The sequence below is a fragment of the Eptesicus fuscus genome, chromosome 5 (genome assembly GCF_027574615.1).
Source record: "Eptesicus fuscus isolate TK198812 chromosome 5, DD_ASM_mEF_20220401, whole genome shotgun sequence".
NCBI lineage: Eukaryota > Metazoa > Chordata > Mammalia > Chiroptera > Vespertilionidae > Eptesicus > Eptesicus fuscus.
The window spans coordinates 93445065-93452581 of NC_072477.1; the positions used below are offsets into that span (position 1 = coordinate 93445065).

At 42.4% G+C, this 7517-nt stretch overlaps 1 pseudogene; it reads left to right on the forward strand.

Moving 5' to 3' along the window:
* The first annotated feature begins 480 nt into the window (after positions 1 to 480).
* Positions 481 to 7107, forward strand: LOC103294062 (annexin A2-like; annotated as a pseudogene).
* Positions 7108 to 7517: the final 410 nt, after the last annotated feature.

Below are 7517 nucleotides of genomic sequence, written 5' to 3' on the forward strand. Positions count from 1 at the left end.
TTAGGCTCAACATATAAATTTTTGAGGGGACACAATTCAGCCCATATCACTTCACTGACCACTCACGGTCATTTTAAACATTCTTTAATTTATTTCCATTTATTTTATTTTTCATTATCTGAAAGAGCTTACTAATCATTTAAGCTTTTATTCATGCCCTCAAGGAGCTTGTTAATAAACTAAACATCAGAGACAACTAGGAAATAATGCCGTAAGGTAGGAATTAGCTGCTAGTTTTGGACAAAGGGCACTGTAGTTTTCCAGAAGTTCAAAGAAAGATGGGGGTCAAAGACATAGTGGCCATAGTGATCCAGGAGGGTCTCGGGAGCAGGACTGGTTTATGGACACTTCCGTGAGGTCTAATTTAGCCTTTAAAAATACTGAAGCCCCAGAACTTTCAGCTTAATTGATCTAGCTGGGTCCTTTCCATTGGGAAAGAAGGAAGGAAGGGACGGAGGGAGGAACAACCATCTCCAGGTGATGGGAATATGTGACCAGGTTAAGAACAACTGGTTTAAACGGATGAAAGAAAGGAGGACATTCCAGATGAGGAGGAGAAAGGTATGTGGAAGGGCATGAAAGCCAGAATAACATGGTATATTTTAAGAACAATGAGACGACTGACCTGCCTGGAGCTGTGATTATGTTTTAAGAGTAGTGGAAAATAAGTTACACGGGTCAAAGTGAAATTACTGTAAGGCTTCTGGAACCTGAAGTGGTTATTACAGAAAAGTAAACGAGGTCTTCAGCAAGTGGGGGCACCAGTACAGAAATGCACAAATGGGTGTACGGATTTGGGAGGAAGGACTGGTAGGACTTACTACGTGGATAAGCTGATAAGTGATAGAAATATGGGAGCTTAAGAAAAGGTTGTGTTGTAAATAATTCTAAGGCTTTGAGGCTGATGGTCTGGGCATATACTATTAAAACACTAATGAGTAAAATAAATTGTTGGTGTGGAGTAAAGAGCATGAATTTGGCTAGATAGTGAGCTTCTCTATGAGAGTTTAACCTTCTTAAGTCAGGAATAACATTTATTCACACTTAGCATGATGTATGTAACAATTAACTGCTCGATATATTTTGGTTAACTAGAATTAAATGAGATAAAATTGGAACACCTAAGTAGACATCCAGGACAGAAAAGAGAAATTAACGCTGAAGAGGTAAGAATTGAGGCCTTGAGCAAAGCAGAGCCCTCTAAGTGATGCCCTAGATATCTAATAAGGATAAAATAATAATTGGTAAGAATCTCTGAAGAACTTCTCTATCCAGCATCCTCTTTCTCTTCTCCATTGCCCACTCATGTGTAATGACATCTGTTGTTTTTGTCACCCTTTGCTGGTTCCTCAGTTTTCCTTTGGAGAACTTCCCAGTGCATGTGGTCATATTTGGACTGTCAATCAAAGTGCTGTGCCCCACTCTGGCTGGGGTTTTTAACTACTGTTTAAACTTCAGGCCTTGTGCATGATATTAAACCTGTCCTCTTCCCTGAGGCCTTGCCAGACCACTGTGTCTTCCATCCCCCTCCTCTGAATTTCTAGAGAACTATGATACATTTGTTCACACAAGCAGTACTTGTCCCTTGACCTAAGCTGAGCCAGTCAGACTCTCTCTCCTGGGATTCTGAGTCTTGAGCAGAGGAACAGCAGTTCAGCAACCAGAAGCTTTCTCGTGGCCAAGTCTGGTGTCGCTCACTTCCCACGAGATCTCTGAAATTGCTTGGGTCCCTGTCCTCTCCATGGCCTGTTCACGCAGACTTGCTATTAATTCTCTGAGGTACTTCATATCCTTCCAATACATCCCCTTAACCAGAGTTAGTTTCTGTAGCTTGCAACTAAAGTTTAACAGACTGAACACATTTCTTCCCATTATTCAATTTTGCCACAGCTTTATTTTGCGTTCAAAATCCAGAAGTGAGCATGCCACATCCTGAGATATGGCATTTCTCCTTTTCTAAGGCTGAACCCAGGGATTCTCATTTTTATTTCAAAGAAGACAACTTCATGACAACTGTGGTGATGGGAAGCAGCGATCTGGCACCCTTGCAGCTTTCCTTCGCCATACCTACTCCTTTATGAAAGAGGTACCTGGGATCCTTCTGCACTGGACTATATTTTAAGTTGTTTAAAATGTTGCATCTCCTCCTACTCCATTTATTCCTCCAGTTCTTAATTCCCTTGCCATCAAACCACATGCCCTTGAAGAGTATTTGAGGGTATGCCTCTCCCTCTCTTCTTCCCTGTCCCTACCCGATGTCTTCGTTCCTTGGGTGACCACTTCTTTTTTTAAGTAACCAAAACTTACAATGCTCTTAGCATCATCAGTGTGCACACAGGAGGCTCTGTTTTTATTATACTTGAGAGAAACAGATATAAATTCTGGCTCTGGAAGTTTGAGCTTCCATTGGGCCTAGAGATAAATGCTTTTTACCAGACTGGAAACAAACACCCCTAAAAGCAATAATGTTACTTGGCATTTGTTCAACACTTTTCATCTACAAAGCAATTTGTAAACATTAAAGAATGAGCTGTTCATTCTTCCCACAAGAATAAATGTATAATGCTGAGTATCATCCTGTCTCATTTCTCAGACCTAAACAATGGGCCCTGAATGTAAACTGTGGCTGAACAAGATGACTTCGTATGAGGAAAACAGGGGGAGAGGTGAGGGGATGAGAAGAGCTATCGTTTGTCTAGAGAATATTGAGAGTCGGGGAAAACTCTCCAGGGTTCTGGCCCAGCCCCACTTCCATTTACCCTACACAATGACACACTGAGAAGTTTCCACAGAGGTTAGGTCATTCCCAGTCACCCCTCAGACTGCTGGAATGCAGCTTTTGGATGATCCTTCCTTTGTGTTACTGGCCCGTTTTCTTATTCAAAATTCAGGTGTTGCCTCACATACCAAAGCAAACCAATTTTATATTCATATTTAAGTGCATATGTACAGGTGCATACATAACATCTGCACTCTTTTACCCTGATGCCCCCCCCTCTCCTCTTATTTGGGGTAGGGAGGGAGGTAAAAATGAACTATGCCTATTAGCCCAGTGTTGTGCAATGATGTGACTAGGAAGAACTCAATGAGATTAAGAACAGGATTACTCCTTCTGAAGAAATCATTCCATCAAGAGGAAGGCGAGCCTCCACCTGCTCAGAGTAATCGCTGGCTGAACATCTTAGCAGTTAGACACCCTGTGAACTGCAAATAAAAGCACTGAGAACTCTCCCATTATAACCCTTCCCCAAACAGCAAGGAAGACAGAAAGTATAAAATGTTGCTGGATTATCTATATATATAAAAGGCTAATATTCTGTGTCCCTCCAGGTAATAACATCACATAGCAATGCCCAGCTTCCTCTCCCTAGTGACAACTAGCCTCCTTGCAGTTTCTTCAACCCAGGAACACGACTTGCTTTATAGCCAGGTGGAAACATTTCACACTTTAACCAAATGTCTGTGAAGCGTTTTCCTGTGCCTCATTTCATTTGATCTTCATGGAAGTCCTGGAGTAGGTAGATAAGAGACTCGGTGGAATCCTATTTGCTTTTCATTAGCTGGAAAACAGAGATTTAGAAAGCTTAGAAACTTGACCCGACTGAAAAAAAGTAAGAAATGGTGGACCTTGAAAATGACTTCAGGTTTTCTCACTGCACAGAATATAGTCAAACACTGCTGCAGTTAAATATTTTACCCTTTGTTGTCCCTGCGTGATCTACAATAATAATCTGCTTTGTGTTGATATCTACTGCTGTGTTGCTGACAATTACCTGAAAGAGAAGTTGGGGTGCTTCACTGGGCTGGAAAAGTTTAGCTACATCAGAAAGCAGGTCTAATTAAGCAAGTTTATTCTATCTATAATAATAAAAGCGTAATATGCTAATTAGACCAGATGTCCTTCTGGACGACCTTCTGGATGAAGCTGGGGCTGCGAGGGAAGCCCAGGTCTCGGGTGCCTGCCAGAGGCCAGAGGGAAGCCCGGGTCCTGGGTGTCAGAGGGAAGCCAGTGCCAGCAGCCAGGGGAAGGAAGGCCTACTCTTGCATGAATTTTGTGCATTGGGCCTCTATTATACATATAAAAGGCTAAGTTGACTCGCACATACACAATACATATAAAGCTCTCACTGGCGCCAATTGCACAGGTGTGTTTCCATCTGTCATTGTCAATTGTGAATTTGGTTGACACTTCTATTATAGAGAAAGGGTGAATAGCAATATTAAAACATTTTTTCTAATTAATTTCCTTTCAATGTGCACGAATTTGTGCACCAGGCCACTAGTTATACTATAGAGGTAGATAGCTCACTGAAATCACATAATGATGATATAGTTGAGTAAGAGCTTCTATTTACTGAGAATTTACTATGATGCCAAGAACTGTTCTACATTGACTTCTGGCAGCAACCCTGTGAGACAGGTGCTATTGCCATCTCTTTCATAAATTAGGAAACCAGAGGCACAAGAGATTCAGCACCTTGCCCAGTATCATGCTGTCAGCAGGCAGCAGAGCCAATTCTAACCAAGGCAGCCTGGCTGTAGAATCCACCTGATTAATCCTTTGGCTGTGCTAACAGGCAACCACAGCCCAAAAGCCTGATTTTCTACTTAAATGCAAAACAAACAAAACACAAACAGAACCACTTCCTTAGAGGTTATCATTCTGAAAGACTTCAATGTATGGCAGGCACGGCTCCCCAGGCAGTGGTCACAGTGTCTGTGATGGCTCTAGTTGAGACAGGGTTTGTTAAGAGCTGGGGAATGGGGACCGGGAAGGAGGCAGAATGTCTCAAAAGATGAGCTGAAAGCAGACATAGAACATACTGAAGTTCTGCAGATTTTTTTTTTTAGAACAAGTAGGCAGAAGTAATTACACAGTTGGAACTTATTCACGATTTAAGGGCCAGTACATGTTGGAGCATGAGTGCCGTGAGATGGAATCTCAGCAATAGGTTTTTGATGGTCTAGTTCAATTAAGGAAAGACAAGAGCTCATTAATACCCAGGCTCATGATTGCATAATGTGAGTAAAAAAGACAGATTAAAATACATAATTGATCTTGCATTATTCAGTGTGCCAACTTGGGAGTGATGCTTTAGTTCTGGTGGTCCTCCTGTTGTGGAAAGTGCTTTGGGGAGTCACTTCGAATTGCTTGTAAGTCAGAACACCTTCAGTGATACTGCATCACATTCCTTGTGGACAAGATAGAGCAGAGACCAAGCACAGTGAGAAAACAAAGCAAGGATACCATTCTCACTCTCTCTACTTTTGCAATTCATATTATTTAATTATGACATCTATATCCCACATTCTGGATAGGGTTCCAGGTACAAAAGGAATAGTAATATCAAGGTGCTATGAAAATCCTGGCACAGAAAACATTCTTTGGATAATTTCATGAGAAACATGAAAACATTCTTTGGATAATTTCATGAGAAACATGAGCCAGGCCTTGAAGGCTGGCTTTTAATAAGCAGGAGATTGGGATGGGGGTTAGAGAAGGTGGAAGTGGCGAGACACAGCAAAATAGGTGAGATAGATAGACATCCTTGGCTCTCTCAGGTAGTCCAAGTTGGCTAGAGAGCAGTACATGCTGGTGAGAATGAAAGTAGGCCATAAAGACAGGTTGGACAATATTGCATAGGGCTTTGAATGACCATCTGAGAAGTCTGTACTTTAAAATTAAAGAAAATTAAAATTTTAAGAAATGGGAAACCTCTGAGAGGCTTTAAGCATCAGAATGACTGGAATTGTGCTTCAGAAAAATTAATGTCCTAGGAGTACATAAAATTAAAGCTTTTTGAAGTGGACATCTAAATTTTGGGGGGAAAATTGAACCAAGTCTGATGAATAAGAAGGAAGTGTGTGATATGAAGCTGTGTGTGATGTTTGGTCAAAAAACAAGGTATTGAATAAAATGTTAAATTTTATTCTGTGGCTTCTAAATGGATCTAAAGAAACTTCCAAAAAAGATTCAAGAAACGGTTTTGGAGTGACGGCAGCATCACAAACATAAGTGTAGAGAGTCTTCTCCAAAACACCTACTTTCAAGGATAAACCATTTCAGTGAAAAATCAATTTGCTCCTTTAAAAGAAATCAGAACTAGCTTGGCCTCTGGGGACACTCACAGCTCTCGGCACCTGGCCCAGCTTCTTTCAAAATGTCTGCTACTCACGGACTTCTGTGCAAGCTCAGCTTGAGGGTGATCATTCTATGGGTCAGTCAACGCCTATACTAACTTCGATGCTGACAACCATCAAGAACAAAGGTGTGAGTGAAATCACCACCATCGACATTTTGACCAGTTGCAGCAATGAGCAGAGACAAGATGTTGCCTTTGCCTACCAGAGAAGGACCAAAAAGGAGCTTGCATCAGCACTGAAGTCAGCCTTCACCTGGGGAGGGTGATTGGGGCCTATTGAAAACACCTGCTCAGTATGATGCTTCAGAGCTGAAGGCCTCCATGAAGGGGACTAATGAGGACTCCCTCATTGAGATCATCTGCTCAAGGACTGACCAGGAGTTGCAGGAAATTAACAGTCTACAAGGAAATGTGCAAGACTGATCTGGAGAAGGACATTATTTCCGACACCTGTGGTGACTTCTGCAAGCTGATGGTTGCCCTTGTGAAGGGTAGAAGGGCAGATGGTTCTGTCATGGATTATGAGCTGGCTGAAAGAGGTCTGGGATCTCTCTGAGGCTGGAGTGAAAAGGGACTGATGTTCCCAAGTGGATCAGCATTGTGACTGAGCGTAGCTTGTGTCACCTCCAGAAAGCATATGAAAGGGACAAGAGCTACAGCCCTTATGACATGTTGGAGAGCATCAAGAAGGAAGTCAGGGAGACCTGGCAAATGCTTTCCTGAACCTGGTGCAGAGTAATCAGAACAAGTCCCTGTATGACTTGCTGACCAACTGGACGACTCCATGAAAGGCAATGGGACTCGCAATAAGGTCCTGATCAGAATCATGGTCTCCTGCTTTGAAGTGGACATGTTGAAAATCAGGTCTGTCTGAATTGAAAGGGAAGGATGGTGAGTCCCTGTACTACTACATCCAACAGGACATCAGAAAGCCCTGCTGTACCTGTGTGGTGGGGATGAGTGAGGCTCGCGGGTCTCTAGCATCCAGGAGTGGTATTCCTATGCTTCCAGCTAATTCTGGAAAATCAGCTTATAACTAATAGCTCCCTGTACCCATCCCTGTGAGGATGGTGTTAGTATTGCCCCCGGCCCATCCTCATTTCAGTTGCTTAAACATTGCCTTGCTTTCCTTCTAGTCTTTTTAGCCAAAGAAATGCACATCCGAAGGAGCTGGAAGTGGAATCTATGGTGCAAAACACCTTGCTTCTTATGTACTGTGTCATAAACAGATGAATAAACTGAATTTTTACTTTAGAAATTAAAGGAATTAAAAATCATAATTATTGCTTACTAGAGCCCCAGTGCACGAAATTCATGCAAGTGTAGGCCCTCACAGCCCCAGCTGCCTCGGCCCTTGCAGCCCCGTGGCCCCGC